At 51.1% G+C, this 15,984-nt stretch overlaps 1 long non-coding RNA gene across 11 annotated transcripts in view; it reads right to left on the bottom strand.

Moving 5' to 3' along the window:
• The window catches only part of LOC139048131 (uncharacterized), a 50,402-nt gene extending 46,332 nt beyond the window's left edge, over window positions 1-4,070 (bottom strand). For 9 of the 11 annotated variants that reach the window (XR_011507561.1, XR_011507559.1, XR_011507560.1 and 6 more), the window contains exon 1: window positions 3,913-4,070. This is a non-coding gene — a long non-coding RNA (uncharacterized lncRNA). The remainder of the gene's footprint in view (window positions 1-3,912) is intronic. The other 2 variants (XR_011507563.1, XR_011507562.1) reach the window with 2 other exon arrangements.
• Between the last annotated feature and the right edge of the window lie 11,914 nt (window positions 4,071-15,984).

Here is a 15,984-nt window from a genome sequence, read left to right as displayed (position 1 = left end):
TTCAGCAGGGATGCGGCAGATGAGGCATTAGGTCGATCACAATATTTTTCTTTATTTCCTTTATTTCATCCTGGATTACTCAGAGGGAGCATGTTCGAGGGCGCTGCTTTATGATGCGAGTGGGAGCACAGTCATGTGGTATTCTCCATATTTCACAGGGTTTATTTATCTATCATAAAAAATTAGTACGCAATTAGTACGTCGCTGAAAATATCGCAGTTAGATGTCCCTTGGCTGTGCCTTTAGATGCCTCATTTATAATTTGATAATTAGGATAGTACATGTCGACTTAGATAATTAATTAAATGATCAAATTAAATCTGTAACGAAAAAATTACTAGCAGCTACTGCAATGTACTGTAAACAATATTCGCTAGGTTTTCTTCGAGTAAAGCATTGCTCTCTTTTTAAATCTTGGTGCATTATAATTAATTGGGACACTCTATATATTTACGTTTGCATGTAAGTGATGATGTTACCATCCGTAATAAATGTTGTAAGTTATTAGAAATGTTCTTTTTTTCATGAGTCGTTGACATTACTTACTGTAAAAAGAAGCAACACCGAGACACACAACATTCACGTGCATTTCATACGCCGTTGATAAAAGAGTCTGCTGACGGAGTCAGTGAAGTTTATAGGTTTCATTCATGATCAAAAAAGCACGCAAAACAATTTGAAGCGTCGTGAGCATACAACAACATATTCATTCTCTAGACATAGGCTATCCATACCGTTATAAATAATTCTTGATTGGCTGCCTCCATCTCTTTCAAAAATATTATAAACTTTGTCCTGTGTGTATATTTAAATATATTGCATATGTGCATGGTGTTTACAGTGGAAATTTAAAATAATGTTGAAGTGAGAAAGTATGGATAAGGCAGCCACCGCGAGTGCTTCTGATGGCCGTGTCCCCCTATTGTCAGGATTTGAAGAAATAAAGTGACCCGCCGTGGTTGCTTTGTGGCTATGGTGTTAAGCTCAAGATCGCGAGATCTCGAGCTTAACAGCCATGTTATCTCGTGTTAAGCTCGAGATAATATGGCTGCTAAGCTCGATATCGCCACATCTAATCCCGGCCACGACGGCCGCATTTCGATGGGGGCGAAATGTGAAAACACCAATGTACTTAGATTTATGTACATGTTAAAGAGCCCCCCGTGGTCCAAGTTTCCGGAGTCCCCCACTATGCGGTGCCTCACAATGAGATCGTGGTTTCGGCAAATAAAACCGCATAATTTAACATTCTTTTTTGCAGAAATAATCGAAAATATTAATTAAAAGCCGTTCAAGTCTGCGCCAACAAGGATGCAGTAAGCTATTAGCCTCAGTAAAATTTCAAGGGAAAAAGTCGAGGAAAGTGAAAAGAAACCTCAAATGATGTGGGTGACAAAGCACTGGTATTGGCACTTTAGGTGTGTGTGTGGGGGGGAAGGGGGAGGGAGGCTTCGGCTTCGCCTAGGGTGGGGGGCTCAGCCCCCCCCCTCCCCCGGGAAATCTCCGGAGGGGGCTCGGGCCCCAGAGCCCCCCACATAGTCTCCGCCTATGCTGCTATGTTAATATGGATGGTATTATATGTGCATTTCTCAAGTGAATAAATTAAACAAAGTACAAGTAGTTCATTTTCAGGGGAAGCAACACTGAAGCAATCAATTTTGCGTCCTTCCATTTTAAGGTGAAAGCCTTAGATGCCTATGCTTCAAGGTCTCATTGTGAGGTACAGAAAATATCATGTGACCCAAGGAAGGCCAGAAGCGAACGAAAACATGTCCAGCCATGTATAAGACATGATTAATGATTATCGAAGTTATCACTATGTGGTACCTGTTTCCAAGTTCCTGTGATGATGTCAAAGGTTATTTCAGATGCACTGCTTCATCACTATCATTATATACAGTTCTTTCATATGTGAATGCATTGCTTGTAGAAGACAGGTAGGTAGAACCATAACGCACAATGGACCATTTGTTAAAGAATTGGTTTTCTTCAAATGACGATCCATCTAGTATAAGATTTTTATAATGAGTGGGACATTGCACCAAACTGGTAGCCCATGACGGTGAGGTGCTCATTGTTACCAACCTTCTAGTGAAAAAAATATACTTTCAAAGAACTACCAAGAAAAGAAATGTATAGATATTGTTTTATGATGGCCCTTGAGAGTGCGCTTTATGCTTGAGAGGGTGAATGTTGCAAGTTTACAGAGATGCTGAGTGCATAATTGAATCATAGCGTCCGTAATTATGTATGTTGATGCTAGTTTTTCATGACAGATATACAATGGAGCAAAAGTGCTTAATAGCTAGTGCTGTGGGTAGCTGAACAGTGAGAGAGAGAGAGAGAGAAGGGAAGACGGAAAGGCAGGGAGGTTAACCAGACTGAGTCCAGTTTGCTACCCTACATGTGGGGAGGGGAATGGGGAGTGAAAGAGAGAGAACTTAGGTGTAGGATGTCTATAGTCGGGCACTCAAGTCTGTTCAGCGCTTTTTCACTGAACAGTGAAATGCACATTATTGCAAGGACCTGAACTTTAATCAAAGTGGTGACAATAGTGGTCAAAGTTTTCTTATTATTTGTACCAATGCAATGTGAAGTTGGGGATCACGATCCTGGCAACGAAAAATGAAAATTAATATGACAGCGGCCATTGTCAGCTTAAAGAACTGGGTGGACAGACAGACATGGGAAACCAGCACTTAAGTGGTGTCGGAGCAAAGCTGGAACTTATGGCTGAGCCAAATAACTTGTAAGGGCTGTGGCGCACACGATAGCTGCGCGCGGGTATGATATACTAGAAATTATCAAGCAGTATTTGCCACATGGTGTTAGCACATGCTGCCTGCACTGATAGATCTCCCACCGAGCTCCTACATCTATACGAATACACAGCTACAAAATACATGCCGAGATGCAGGATCCGTCCAGTAAAGAGAACAAATTCACCAGTCGCTTAATATGACATTGACCGACACCTACAGAAGTCGCTTAATCATTTAAATAATTAGGTGAGAATGACTTGGTTCGACAGGCAAGGTTCTGACTGGTGTTGTATAAGTATAAGTCGCAGGTCGCTTTTTAAGTCGCGACGATAGATTGGATTTTTTACAAGCACTGCTCCAGGAGGGCACATGCAACCGGAGGCCTCAGGAGAGGACCTGAGGTTATAATAAAGCAGGCGGCGCAGGATCCCCAGGGCACCCAAGGGGTAGTGGGGAGATCAAAGCTGGAAGCAGGATAGTCCGTAGATTGGAGTGGCGGAGGCCTAAGCGTGCTGGACTTAAAATAAATATTATTACGTCCAGCCGCCAACTTGTGACGCCAAGACTTCTGCAACAGCAGTCAGAAGTTTGCCGTTTGACATACTAAGGCAGCAGCGGAAGCGGACGAAGACACAGAAACGTGAAAAAAAGGACCCCACGCTACAAGTTAGTAGTATTTTAAAGTTTAAATTATGGCAATTGAATAACGCGCAACTGAGCCCTCTCGAAGCGTTCGACGCATGGAAAAATTCGCGAGGACGGTAAGATACCAGTGTGACAGAGGCACAAGCAAGGAACGAAAACGCGCACACAGGGCAAACTGTAAAGATGCTATATATTTTGCTATATATGTAATATATGCTATATCTATCAAGTGACTAGTGCCATGCTCTAATCTTCAAAGGTCGCAATGCTTTCGCAATGAAATTGTTGACAGTGTGCGCTGTGAGTGTATCTTGTGTTCTGGCTCACCGCTGATCGCGATCACGCCCGATCCTGATCGAATTTCGCGGTCGTGATTGCCTCCTTTGGACAAAATGAGCGAGAGACCCAATCACAGTCGAGAATTTCGATCCGGATCGGTGCCGATCGCGATCAGAAGTATACGTGTGACACTGGTAGTGACAGGGCAACGCCATATCATACTCGCCTTCACGGGAGACCACTGACCAAACGACAACAATCGTTCGCGCCAGTGCACTGTGCCAGCAACACCCAAGGAGACGCACGAGGAAAACTTGTACACGACGCACGGATCGCCAGCCGACACATGGCAAAATGCATGCACGCCAAGGCACGCCTAGGGACAGAACGAGCAAAGAAACTGCTCCGCCGTGGTACCTAGGTAAAGGGAGAAATTTAAGGCGCAAAACGCCCCCAGATTTTCTCTCTCGCACCCGCTGAAACGACTGGCCAATCCCGTGAACTGGCGATTCCGCAAATGACCGTCTCGTGGAGTTCTCCGCCTTCAGCGCCTCGCCCGCCGGTGTTCTCTCCTCCGCCTTCGCCTCCCCAGCCGGCGGATCCCTTTTTCAGTGCACAGCAGCAGGGTACAAATCCTTGGCGCAATGCTGACAACCGCCCAATATGCTATGCCTGCGGTACCCCGGGTCATGTAGTGCGCTTCTGCCGCCGGCGCTTGCCGGCCTTCGTGGGCAGCCCACGACGACCCGGCTCCGACTTCCGACCTTTCCGTATGCTTCAACGACCACCACCGGAAGTCTACGCTGCTTGTGACATACCGGCACCGCAGTCACAGCTCTACGGCACTCGTCGCTCGCCTTCCCCTCGTCGGCGTTCACACTCACCCATGCGTCGTAGACCCAGTGCCAGTACTACTAAGGCGGAAAACTGATTTCCTCAGTTCCTGAGGCACGAACTGCGTCATCGTCGGAACATGAAAGTCCTCGTTTTTCCCCCGTAACGTTGTTGAAGTGTCCGTTGATGGCATCAAATCTTTTGTGCTGGTTGATACAGCTGCTGTACCCGTGATTAGTGAGAAGCTTTGTCGTGCATTACGGAAAGTGACCATGAAGCCGTCGGTACCATTGCTTAGAACAGCCAGTGCACAACAAGTACAGCCAGTCGCTATGTGTACTGCCAGGGTGCTGCTTCGAGACATCTTGTATTCGATTGGTTTCTTTGTGTTAACTTGTTGCTCCCACGATGTTATTCTCGGTTGGGATTTTCTGTCGCGCCATCATGCCGTCGTTGACTGTGCACGTGCTGAGGTTCAGTTCTCCGTTTTGCGCGATTTGCCATCTCACGACTTTCAAGTTCTGGATCTTAGCAAGATCTGTGTAGCCTCAGATACTGACCTTCCTCCTCACAGTGCTGCATTTGTCCCTCTTTCATGCGCATCGCTTGCCGAAGCGATGGTCATGTTTACACCCGCTGCCCTCTTCATTCGCCGCCAGCCTATTATGTTGCTTTTCGCCCTCCTCCCGGTTCACAATGGTGGTGCAGAAATACTGATTTCAAACCCAAATTCGTACATTTTGGCTTTGCACTGTGGCGAAACTATTGGTACCATCGAGTCTGTGGACGCTGACGTTATTGTGCATTTCCCTATTGCCGCGACGACGTAAATACTGCTAAAAGAGCACTGACACCCCATGTGCCATCAACCGAGTACCACCGGGTGTTTTTTGTCGCTCCATTGCCGATGACCTCGAGCCGACACAACGTGGGCAGCTATTAACTCTTTTAAATGATTTTAACGCCTCTTTTGACTGGAACCAAGCATCATTAGGCCGCAGAAGTACCGTCTCTCACCACATTGATACGGGACATCACGCACCATTACGCCAGCATCCGGACCGCGTGTCATCCACCGAGCGTCGTGTCATCACCGAGCAAGTTGAAGACATGCTTGACCGTGGTGTTATCAAGCGATCCTGCAGCCCTTGTTCATCGCCCGTAGTACTCATTGAGAAAAGATGGCTCGATTCGTTTCTGTGTGGACTATCGTCGCCTCAACAAGATTACATGAAAAGATGTCTATCCTCTGCCGCGCATAGATAACGCCCTGGATTGTCTACATGGTGCTGAATTCTTTTCTTCTTTGGACTTGAGATCGGGGTATTGACAAGTGCCAGTGGATGAATCCGACCGCTCGAAGACAGCTTTCATTACGCCTGATGGCCTGTATGAGTTTACAGTAATGCCATTCGGCCTCTGCAATGCGCCCGCGACATTCGAAACGATGATGGATAACATTCTGCGAGGCCTCAAATGCAAGACGTGCCTGTGTTATTTAGACGACGTGGTAGTTTTTCCCCTGATTTCACCACTCACATCTCTCGTCTACGCAAATTCCTTACTTGCCTTGCCACCGCCGGCCTTCAACTTAACTTGAAAAAGTGCCGCTTCGGAGCCCTCCAGCTGACCATACTTGGCCATGTAGTTTCCAAAGACGGCGTCCTTCCCGACCCTGACAAACTTCGTGCTGTCGCAGAATTTCCGCGACCGACCGCACTAAAAGAGCTCCGAAGTTTTGTCGGCCTTTGCTCTTATTTTCGACGCTTTGTGCGCAATTTTGCCTGCATCACCGCTCCCCTGACGAAGCTCCTGGTTGGCCCTGGTGACCTTCGCGATTGGACTCTGGCATGTGACCAAGCTTTCACCACTTTGCGTCGTCTGCTTACCTCACCGCCTGTTCTACGCCACTATAACCCGACTGCACCGACCGAAGTTCATGCGAAGTTGGTCTTGGAGCCGTCCTTGCACAACGCAAGACTGGCTATCCGGAATATGTGTTTGCGTATGCGAGTCGTGCCCTCACGAAGGCAGAAACCAATTATTCTGTCACAGAATAATAATGTTTGGCTATAGTTTGGGCGTTAAAGAAATTTCGCCCTTACTTGTATGACCATCCGTTCGGTGTTGTTACCGACCACCACGCGATCTGCTGGCTTGCATCACTGAAAGACCCGTCAGGCCGTCTTGGACGTTGGGCCCTTCGGCTCCAAGAATTCGACATTCGCGTCATCTATCGATCCGGGCGCCAACATTCTGATGCAGATGCACTCTCCCAATCGCCCATGCGATCCGACGAAACGCCACCCTCATTCATAGAGTGCCCGGCTGCTACACTTGCTGTTACTGACATGCCGTCTGAACAGAGGAAAGATCCGTGGATAGTGTCTCTCACTGACATTCTTCACAGTTCTTCAACGGCTACATACCCTCGAGCCCTTCGTCGCCAAGCTACCGATTTCGTGCTACGAGACGCCATCTGGTACCGCCGAAACTATCAGCCGGACGGTCGCAAATGGCTGCTAGTCATCCCTCGCCATTTGCGCTCCGACATATGCACGTATTTCCACGCCGACCCACAACAAGCTCATACTGGCGTCCTGAAAACCTACGAGCGGCTCCAGCAGCGCTACTACTGGCGCGGCATGTATTCTTATGTCCGAAAATACATTCGGTCATGTGTAGCCTGTCAGCGACGCAAGACATCTCCTCATACGACAGGCCCTCTGCAACCTTTACCGTGTCCTGCACGTCCTTTTGATCGGATTGGCATTGACCTTTATGGGCCTCTTCCATGCACTGCTAAAGGCAATCGTTGGATAATTGTCGCAGTAGACCACCTCACAAGATATGCCGAAACTGCTGCACTTGCTTCGGCTGCTGCTCGCGACGTTGCCGCATTCATGTTACGGCATTTCATCTTACGGCACGGCGCACCGCGATAACTGCTCAGCGACAGAGGCCGTGTTCTTGTCCGAAGTTATTAATGAGCTACTCGCTGCTTGCCGCACTATTCCCCACACCACTACGGCATATCACCCACAGATTAACGGTCTAACAGAACGGTTCAACCGCACTCTTGGTGACATGCTCACCATGTATGTTGCGTCTGATCATTCCAATTGGGACGATGTCCTCCCTTTTGTGGCGTACGCGTATAATACCGCCGTTCAGGCTACCACAGGCTTCTCACCATTTTTCCTTCTTTACGGACGTGAACCATCCACTACCGTCGACACCGTGCTACCGTATCATCCGGATGCCTCTGAATTCACCCCTTTCCGAAGTTGCTCGCCATGCATAAAAGTGCCGCCAACTGGCTCGCTCGTTCATGTCGGCTACCCAAGGAAATCACAAATATCCCCACGACAACGGGCAGCCCACACAGTCCTTCGCCGTGGACGCTCACGTCTGGCTTCAGCTGCCCTTCCAATCTCCAGGTTTTAGCCCAAAGCTTGCTCCGAAATATCAGGGTCCGTACCGGGTCGTCACGTGTACATCGCCTGTGAATGGTCGCTGCATGGCGAGCTAAGCCTAAGGCTCGACATAGCGACGAGAAGCCACCGGCGGCGGTGGCGGCGGAGGCGCACCTCGAAGACTATGATGGCGACCGTAGAAGGTACGGAGATCGATCCGGAAGAATTGAACGTGCCGGGGCCATGGTACATTAGAAAGAAGAAAGGAAAAGCGGCCCCCCTAGTGAACAATGAGGCACGCCATATGGAACGGCAGCGAGCCGCCGAGAAGCTCGCAGGGAGGAAGATGGCGGCGAAGTCGGTTGAAAGGCAATTTGCCCGACTTCCGGACGGCGCCGACAAGGTAGTCATGTGGCCACACGGTGGTCTCGTACGTCTAATGAAATACAGAAGTGCGTATTTGGCAGACGTAATACTCGTCTCGGCAGACGTAATGACGTCCGGCAGACGTAGACGTAATGACGTAATGCGTATTTGGCAGACGTAATACTCGGCAGACGTAATGACGTCCTCTCCGCGCAATGACGCCGCCGGAGAGGACGTCATCTTGATGAATGTGAAGCAACATTCCATTCTCGTCGCCACCGTCAGCGCGGAAAGGAAGCGAAAATACGCGGACTTGAAGCTGCTCGTGTTCGAAGGGGAAAAAATTGAAATGACTACGTACGTCGCTATGCCGGAGGACTGCGGAAAAGGCGTCGTGCATGAAGTCCCTTTGTCCTTCTCCGACGCAGAGATCTTGAAAAGGCTGCAAATCTACGGAAATCTTCCGGTCCTGGGAGTACGACGACTCGGAAGAACGTCGAGGACAATTCTAATACTGTTCGAAGACAAAGAGGTGCCGCGGTGGGTGAGACTTACGCTCGTGGCGCAACGCTGCGTAATCTACCGCAAGAAGTACGAAGTTTGTAACGCCTGCGGACGGCTTGGACACCGCGAGGACGTCTCCCCGGACCCCGCGAATGTGAAGTGTCGTGGCTGTGGCATGGAGCAACCACCACAAGACCATTTATGTGGCAAGTGCCTACTGTGCGGGAAAGGACACCCGCTCGGTGACAGAAAATGTAGAGAACTCTACCGTGTCCCTTACGAGGTGAAGAAGAGGCAGTGGGAACGGAAGACCAACATGCTACAGCAGCGGCAACTTCAAAAGCAGCAGCAAGCCGGAGCGACTGCAGAGGTGATTCCCAGGGGTCGTTCCAAGGTCAGGCGCGGAAACGAGGACTTTCGGGCCAGGACCGACTCCTTTCCGAGGCTGGGGGAGACCACCGGAGGGAACCAGCAGTGTGGCCGTTCGCGGTCCCGCACCAGGGGCCGCTGCGGATCCAGACAAAGGGGGAGATCAAGCTCCAGGGACCCGGCGAACCCATGGATTAAGAAGCGGAAGCAGAGCAGGGACCGAAACAATGTAAGCTCTGGCAGTGGGGTTTCCCAGGCAAAAGATAAGAAAGATGAGCAGATCGATAAATTACGGAAAGAGGTTGGGGAGCTTAAAGAGATCATTAATAAGCTCACTCAAGAGTTGCATAGACCAAAATCACAAGCGTGTACGGGGTCCCCCTCCACCCACAACACGCAACCAAAATTGGTATCGAAACCAACCCACCCGGTCCCTATGGCTGCGACTCCCATGCAGCCTGCGGCACCGGAGGAGGAAAATGTGATTATCGAATCGGCTAGACCACCCCCAATGAAACGCAAAGGGGAAGACGTTGATCCGTTGGTGGCACTAGAGAAAAGATTAGAAGCCAAAATCGAAGCTAAATTTGATTCTTTCATGGCCCAAATTATGGGAGCAATACAGCAGACTCAAAGCCAGATCCAAGCCCTTACGGGTGAAGTACAAAAGCAAAGGGCAGAATTAGTAGCCATCGGAGAATGGCAACTAAAAGCAGAGGAAGAACTCGACCACCTCCAACATGGCCAGAGGCGCGCAAAGTGAGTCTTCAATCTGGCAGTGGAACTGTCGCCGCTTCCAACGCAAGCGAGCGTTAGTGCAACAGTACTTGACCCTATTGGATGAGAAACCGCTAGCTATAGCCCTGCAGGAGACGGGCAAAGCAGCACAACTCTCGGGATACCAAGCTTTTTCAAGTGACAGGGGTGAGAAATCTCGCGTCACTACGTTCATTAGGAGGAATATTGCGGCAATCGTGCACGAAATCAACTCGAGAGACATTGAGGCAGTGCTCCTGGAAATTATTACGGGACGAAAAGAGGAACCGAGCGTGTTCCTATTAAACTTCTACAGCACTCCACAGCAGTGAAAGGTGCGATTCAGGGCCCTCTTCCGCAAAGCTATTCAGGCAGCCGCGATTAATCCCTTACTAATAGTTGGTGACTTTAATGCAGCGCATCAGGAATGGGGTTACGCTAAACAAGATCCAAAAGGTAGGCAGCTATGGGAGGATGCGTACGAGCTAGGACTCACCCTACACACGGACCCTAGCTGTCCGACCAGGGTGGGTAACAGCGTGTGCGCAGACACCTCCCCTGACCTGACCTTCTCAAAAAATATGACAGATCTGAATTGGAAAAACTCGGAGCTCAATTTCGGAAGTGATCATTTCATTCTGGCCTCGATCCTTAAAAAAGGGGTGAAGACGCGTCGTGTGCGTCAACCGAGGATCACCGAATGGGGATATTTAGGGAGAAACGAGAGAAAGCTGCCATAGGGAAAATCACAAACATAGAGAAATGGACGGAGGTCATCGCGCGTCACGTTGAAGAAGCAACCAAGACGATTGAAGGGGACGATGCCCCGGAAATAATCGATAGCAAACTGCTTCACATGTGGGAGGCAAAACGCGGTATGGAGCGCAGACTAAAGAAGCAAAAATGGAACCGTAATCTTAGAAGGCGGATTGCTAGACATAACAAAGAAATTGAAAATTACGCGATCAAATTATGCGAACAGAATTGGTGCAGCAGATGCGACGAGATGGAGAGGGGCATGAGCCTTTCCAAAACGTGGGGTCTGCTGAGACACCTGTTAGATCCGACCAATTCGAAAACCCTATCGGGAATTAGATTATCAAAAGCCAGGCACGCGTATGAGGGTACAGACGCGGAATTTATAGACAAACTGATCACCATGTACATTGGCGATACGCATAGCACCCCCCTCCCGGAATATGACGGAGCTCCCAATGAGGAGCTCGATGCACCCATCACGGAGGCGGAGGTCAGGGCAGTAATATTGGGACTAAAAACCAAATCAGCCCCGGGCCCTGACGGGATAACAAACAAAATTCTAAGAAATCTGGACGATGCCTCCATCAGCGCTCTGACGGAGTACATGCAAGAAATTTGGACTAAAGGCCACCTGCCACGCCAGTGGAAGATGGCAAACGTGATCCTAATTCCAAAGCCGGGCAAGCCCCCTAAACTAGAAAATCTAAGAGCCATTTCCCTAACCTCATGCATGGGGAAATTGATGGAGCGCGTAGTCCAGACCAGACTGACGCACTTTATGGAGCAGAACGACCTGTGGCCGCACGAGATCATCGGCTTCCGACCGGGCTTGTGTACGCAGGACGTGATGCTCCGACTAAAACATGACATAATTGACTCACGTTCTAGAGACGCCAAGGTAATCCTCGGCCTGGACTTGACAAAGGCTTTTGATAATGTTAAACACGAAGCGATACTCCGCGGTCTCCAAGAAATCGGGGTAGGCGCGCGAACATTCGACTATGTAAAGGACGTTCTGTCAGACAGAACTGCCTGCATGAAGTTCCAAGATATTGAATCTCCAACACTGAAATTAGGAAGCAGGGGCACGCCGCAGGGCTCGGTTCTTTCTCCGTTCCTCTTCAACGTGGCGATGAGGGGCCTCCCCGAAGTTCTGAGAAACATACAGGGGCTAAATTTCAGTATTTATGCGGATGACATCACCCTCTGGACCAATCAGGGGAGCAATGCGGGCATCGAGGAGCGCCTGCAGGCGGCGGCGGATACTGTCGCGCACTATGCTGCCGGTAGGGGTCTGTCGTGCTCACCGCAAAAATTGGAGTTATTCGTTTACAACCCAAAGTCGCTCCGGTGCAAGCGTAGCTGGGAATTTGACATTAAAATAGAGGGGAAACCAGTCCCAAAGGTTAACCAAATCAGATTCCTATGACTTCTCATGCAGAAAAACGGATATAATGATGGGAGGAGGAGGAAATAACTTTAATGTGTCCTGAGGAACCCCTCCCCACCCACTCTTCGTTTAGTGGGCGGCAGGGGTCGCGGGCCGCACCCACGTTGGGACGGGAAGCCCGTGAGCCTCCGCCCTTTCGTGAGCCCTCTGGACGGCCCGGAGCTGGGTCTGGTGGTCGTCGCTTTGCAGGGCGTCCAGCCAGTCTTCTTCTTTACTGAACACGGTGCCGCTTAACGCGGAGCATTGCCAAAGCATGTGCGCTAGCGAGCAGTAAGATTCGCCACAATCCGGACACTGCGGCTCTACTTCTGGTGAATAACGGCTCAGTCTGCCTCTCGAGGGGAACGACCCTGTCTGAAGCATTCTGAATATCGATGACTGTGGTCTCGTGAGTTTAGCGTGGGGGAGTGGGAAGGTCCTCCTCGACAGCTGATAGTGTGTTGTTACTTCGTTGAAGGTGAGCAGCGGGTCTCGGTGCTCCCCTCCCTCCCCGCCACCTCGCTCGCCACGATCGCCGCGGTGCGTGAGTCCTCGCGCGCGTCCGTGCGCCAGCTCGTTGGCGTTGGGAAATTCGGGGTGCACGTCGGCCCCCATGTGGGCTGGAAACCATTTGACGAGGTGCTGACCCGCGGCTCCCTCGCTGCCGAGGACGGCCGCCGCTTCCCGGGATATCGAGCCCGAGGCGAATGCTCTTGCCGCCGATCGCGAATCTGTGTAGACGTGAGGACGTTCGGGGTCTCTCATTGCCATGGCTATTGCCACCTGTTCGGCCACTTCGGACGTTACCCCCTTGACCGATGCTGCGTTAATTATTGTGCCATCCCAGCCTACCGAGACGGCCGCGTACCGGTCGCTGCGCCCGTACTGGGCCGCGTCTACAAATGCCGCCAGGCCCGGGCAGTTGGCGGTCGATTTCAGCAGTGCTCGGGCCCTCGCCTTTCGGCGCCCCTCGTTGAATTGCGGGTGGACGTTTCTCGGAAGCGGTTCTACCTTGAAAGTTCCCCTTACCACCGCGCTGAGCGCAATCTTGTGTGCGTTGCACTCTGCCTCGGCATTTATACCTGCTTCTTCTAGGATGCGCCTGCCGGCCCTGGTGGTCGACAGCCGCACGACCTGTGCCTTGGTCTGCGCTTCGATGATTTCTGATAGTGAATTGTGGACCCCTAACCGATCGAGCTGCTCCGTGCTTGTAGTGATCGGGAGACCTAGCACCCTTTTGACGCTCTTGCGCATCAGTGTCTCTATTTTGGCCGCGTCTCTCTTGGTCCATTTTAGCGCCGAGGCTACATAATTGACGTGACTCATGAGGAAGGCGTGGTAAAGTCTGATGAGACTGCTCTCGCTGAGCCCTCCTCTGCGGTTCGTCACCCTGAGGATCAGCCGGAGCATGTTCTCCGTTTTGGACGTTAGTTTCATGACAGTTTGTGTGTTACCACCTTTCGCCTCAATTAGCAGCCCCAGGATTCGTATAGTGTCCACTCTGGGAATCGGCTGGCCGGTATTCGTATGTAATTTGATCGGTATTTGATCGATCGGCGTCAAATTCCTCATGCCTTGTTTTGAGGGCCTGTACAGCAACAGTTCCGATTTGTTGGGTGACAGACGGAGTCCCGTTTCCTTCAGGTACTCTTCCGTTGTGTCCAGCGCCTCTTGAAGAGCCTGCTCGACTTCTGCGTCGGACCCTCCCGGGCACCACACCGTAATGTCGTCTGCGTACAAGGCGTGATTGACGTTGGTCACTCTCGTCAGCCGGTCAGAGAGCCCTTTCATTGCCAGATTGAGTAATAGTGGGGAGAGCACCGCCCCTTGTGGGGTGCCCCTCGCGCCCAGCGTGTACCAATCGGACGTAGCCTGTCCAATTTTGATCGTGGCTTTCCTGTCTCTGAGGAAGGAGCCTATGTAAGAGTGGAATTTCCGGCCGAGCCCCATCATCGAGATCGTTTCCATTAGAAATCTGTGTTTGACCGTGTCGAACGCTTTCGTTAGGTCCAGGGCCAGTATGCCCCTGGTGTCTCTGGTCATGCCGTCAATTATATGCTTTTTGAGTAGCAACATTACGTCCTGTGTGGAGAGGCCCGGTCTGAAGCCCACCATGTTATGTGGGAAGCCCTCTCTCTCTATGTACCGGGATACTCGGTTATGTATGGCATGTTCGGCCGTCTTGCCTACGCACGAGGTGAGCGATATTGGCCGCATGTTCTCCGCCGCAAGTGGTTTACCGGGTTTCGGTATAAGTATGACCGAGGCCTCTTTCCACACCTCTGGTACTTCTCCCGTTTCCCACACTCTGTTGATTTCTTCGGTGAGCTTCTCGACCGACCTTCCGTCTAGGTTCCTCAACAGTTTGTTCGGGCCTGTAGTTCCTCAACAGTTTGTCCGGGCCTGTAGCGGAGCGTCCGTTGAGGCCTTGTAAGGCATCCCAAATTTCTGATTCCGTGAAAGGCGCGTCGAGTTCTTCGACCTCTGCCCCGGCGTATTGGGGATAGTCGCCGTCGCCTGACGGGCCCAGTGGCAGATACGTCTCCGCCAGCTCCTTTAGGAACTCGCTTTCCGTTTTGCCCTGCTCCTTTTGCTTTTGTAAAATCCTATCGATTGCCAATCTCTGACTTCCTTTGGATTGTTTGTCGTCTAACAGTTGCTTTAGGAGGTTCCATTTGCGCCCGGTTCTCATTTGTCCGTCTACCGACGCGCACACCTCGTTCCACTGTTGCTTGGAAAGCTCGATCGAGTGCGCTTCGATTTCCCGGTTTAGTGCCGCTACTTTCTTTCGTAGTCTGCGATTCAGTCTTTGCGTTTTCCACCTGGCCGTGATGGAATTCTTTGCCTCTAATAGGTGTGCCAATCTCGCGTCCATCCTTTCCACGTTCAGTTCAGTTTGGACAACCCTCGTCGCGGTGTTAACGTCCTCTTTGAGCCTTCTAAAAAGACTGTCTAGATCCGCGTATTCGTTTGTGTCTTCCTTCCTTATTTTGCGGAAGGCGTCCCAGTCGGTGACCTTAAATTCTCTCGGTGGTGCCGCCCTGATGGGGATCGTGACCGCCAGTATGTAGTGGTCGCTGCCGAGGTTCTCGTGCAGGTTGCGCCACTCGGCCCCTCGCACGTTCTTGACGAAGGTCAGGTCGGGCGTCGTGTCCCGCGCCACCGACGTGCCTAGTCGAGTCGGATAGCGGGGGTCCGTCACCAGCTCTAGCGAGCACGTAGTGACTGCCACCAATAGCCGCTCTCCCTTCGGCACTGGCCTTGCGTAACCCCATGCTCCGTGGGGCGCGTTAAAATCTCCTGCCACTATGAGAGGGGCCCCCCTGGCCATTGAGGCCGCCTTCGTTATTATCGATGTGAACGACTGTCTGTGGTCAGAGGGCGGGCTGTACACGTTCACTACGAATACGCTGTTTTTCAGCCAACTGTTCGGTATGAGTTCGACCACGGTTACCTCCGCTTTCGCGTTGCCTAATTTCAAATCTCGTTCCTGGAAGGAGCATTTGTTCGCGACGAGGGTCGCCACTCCGCGCTTACCCTGTTCGAATTTCGACGAGGCGACCCGGTAGCCGGGCAGGGACACCTCGCTACCCAAAGTTTCTTGTAAGATTATGACGTGCGGTTTGTCCGCCTGTGAGGCAACGAACTGTAGCAGCGGAGCCTTGCGCTTTTTGAAGCTAGCGCAATTCCACTGCCACACTAACAGCTCTCTAGTTGAGTTGGTCGCCATGATTGATGCCTTGGATTTGTTTAGCATCCACAGGCGCCACGTGTGCTTCGATACGCGTCACTCTCGCCGCGAGCGCTACCATGCTCTCCGCTAGTTGCTGGACCATTAGCTGCAATGAGCTAATCGACTGCTTAA

This window comes from Dermacentor albipictus, chromosome 7 (genome assembly GCF_038994185.2).
Source record: "Dermacentor albipictus isolate Rhodes 1998 colony chromosome 7, USDA_Dalb.pri_finalv2, whole genome shotgun sequence".
Taxonomy (NCBI): Eukaryota; Metazoa; Arthropoda; class Arachnida; order Ixodida; family Ixodidae; genus Dermacentor; species Dermacentor albipictus.
This window is presented reverse-complemented; position numbering and strand designations above follow the sequence as displayed.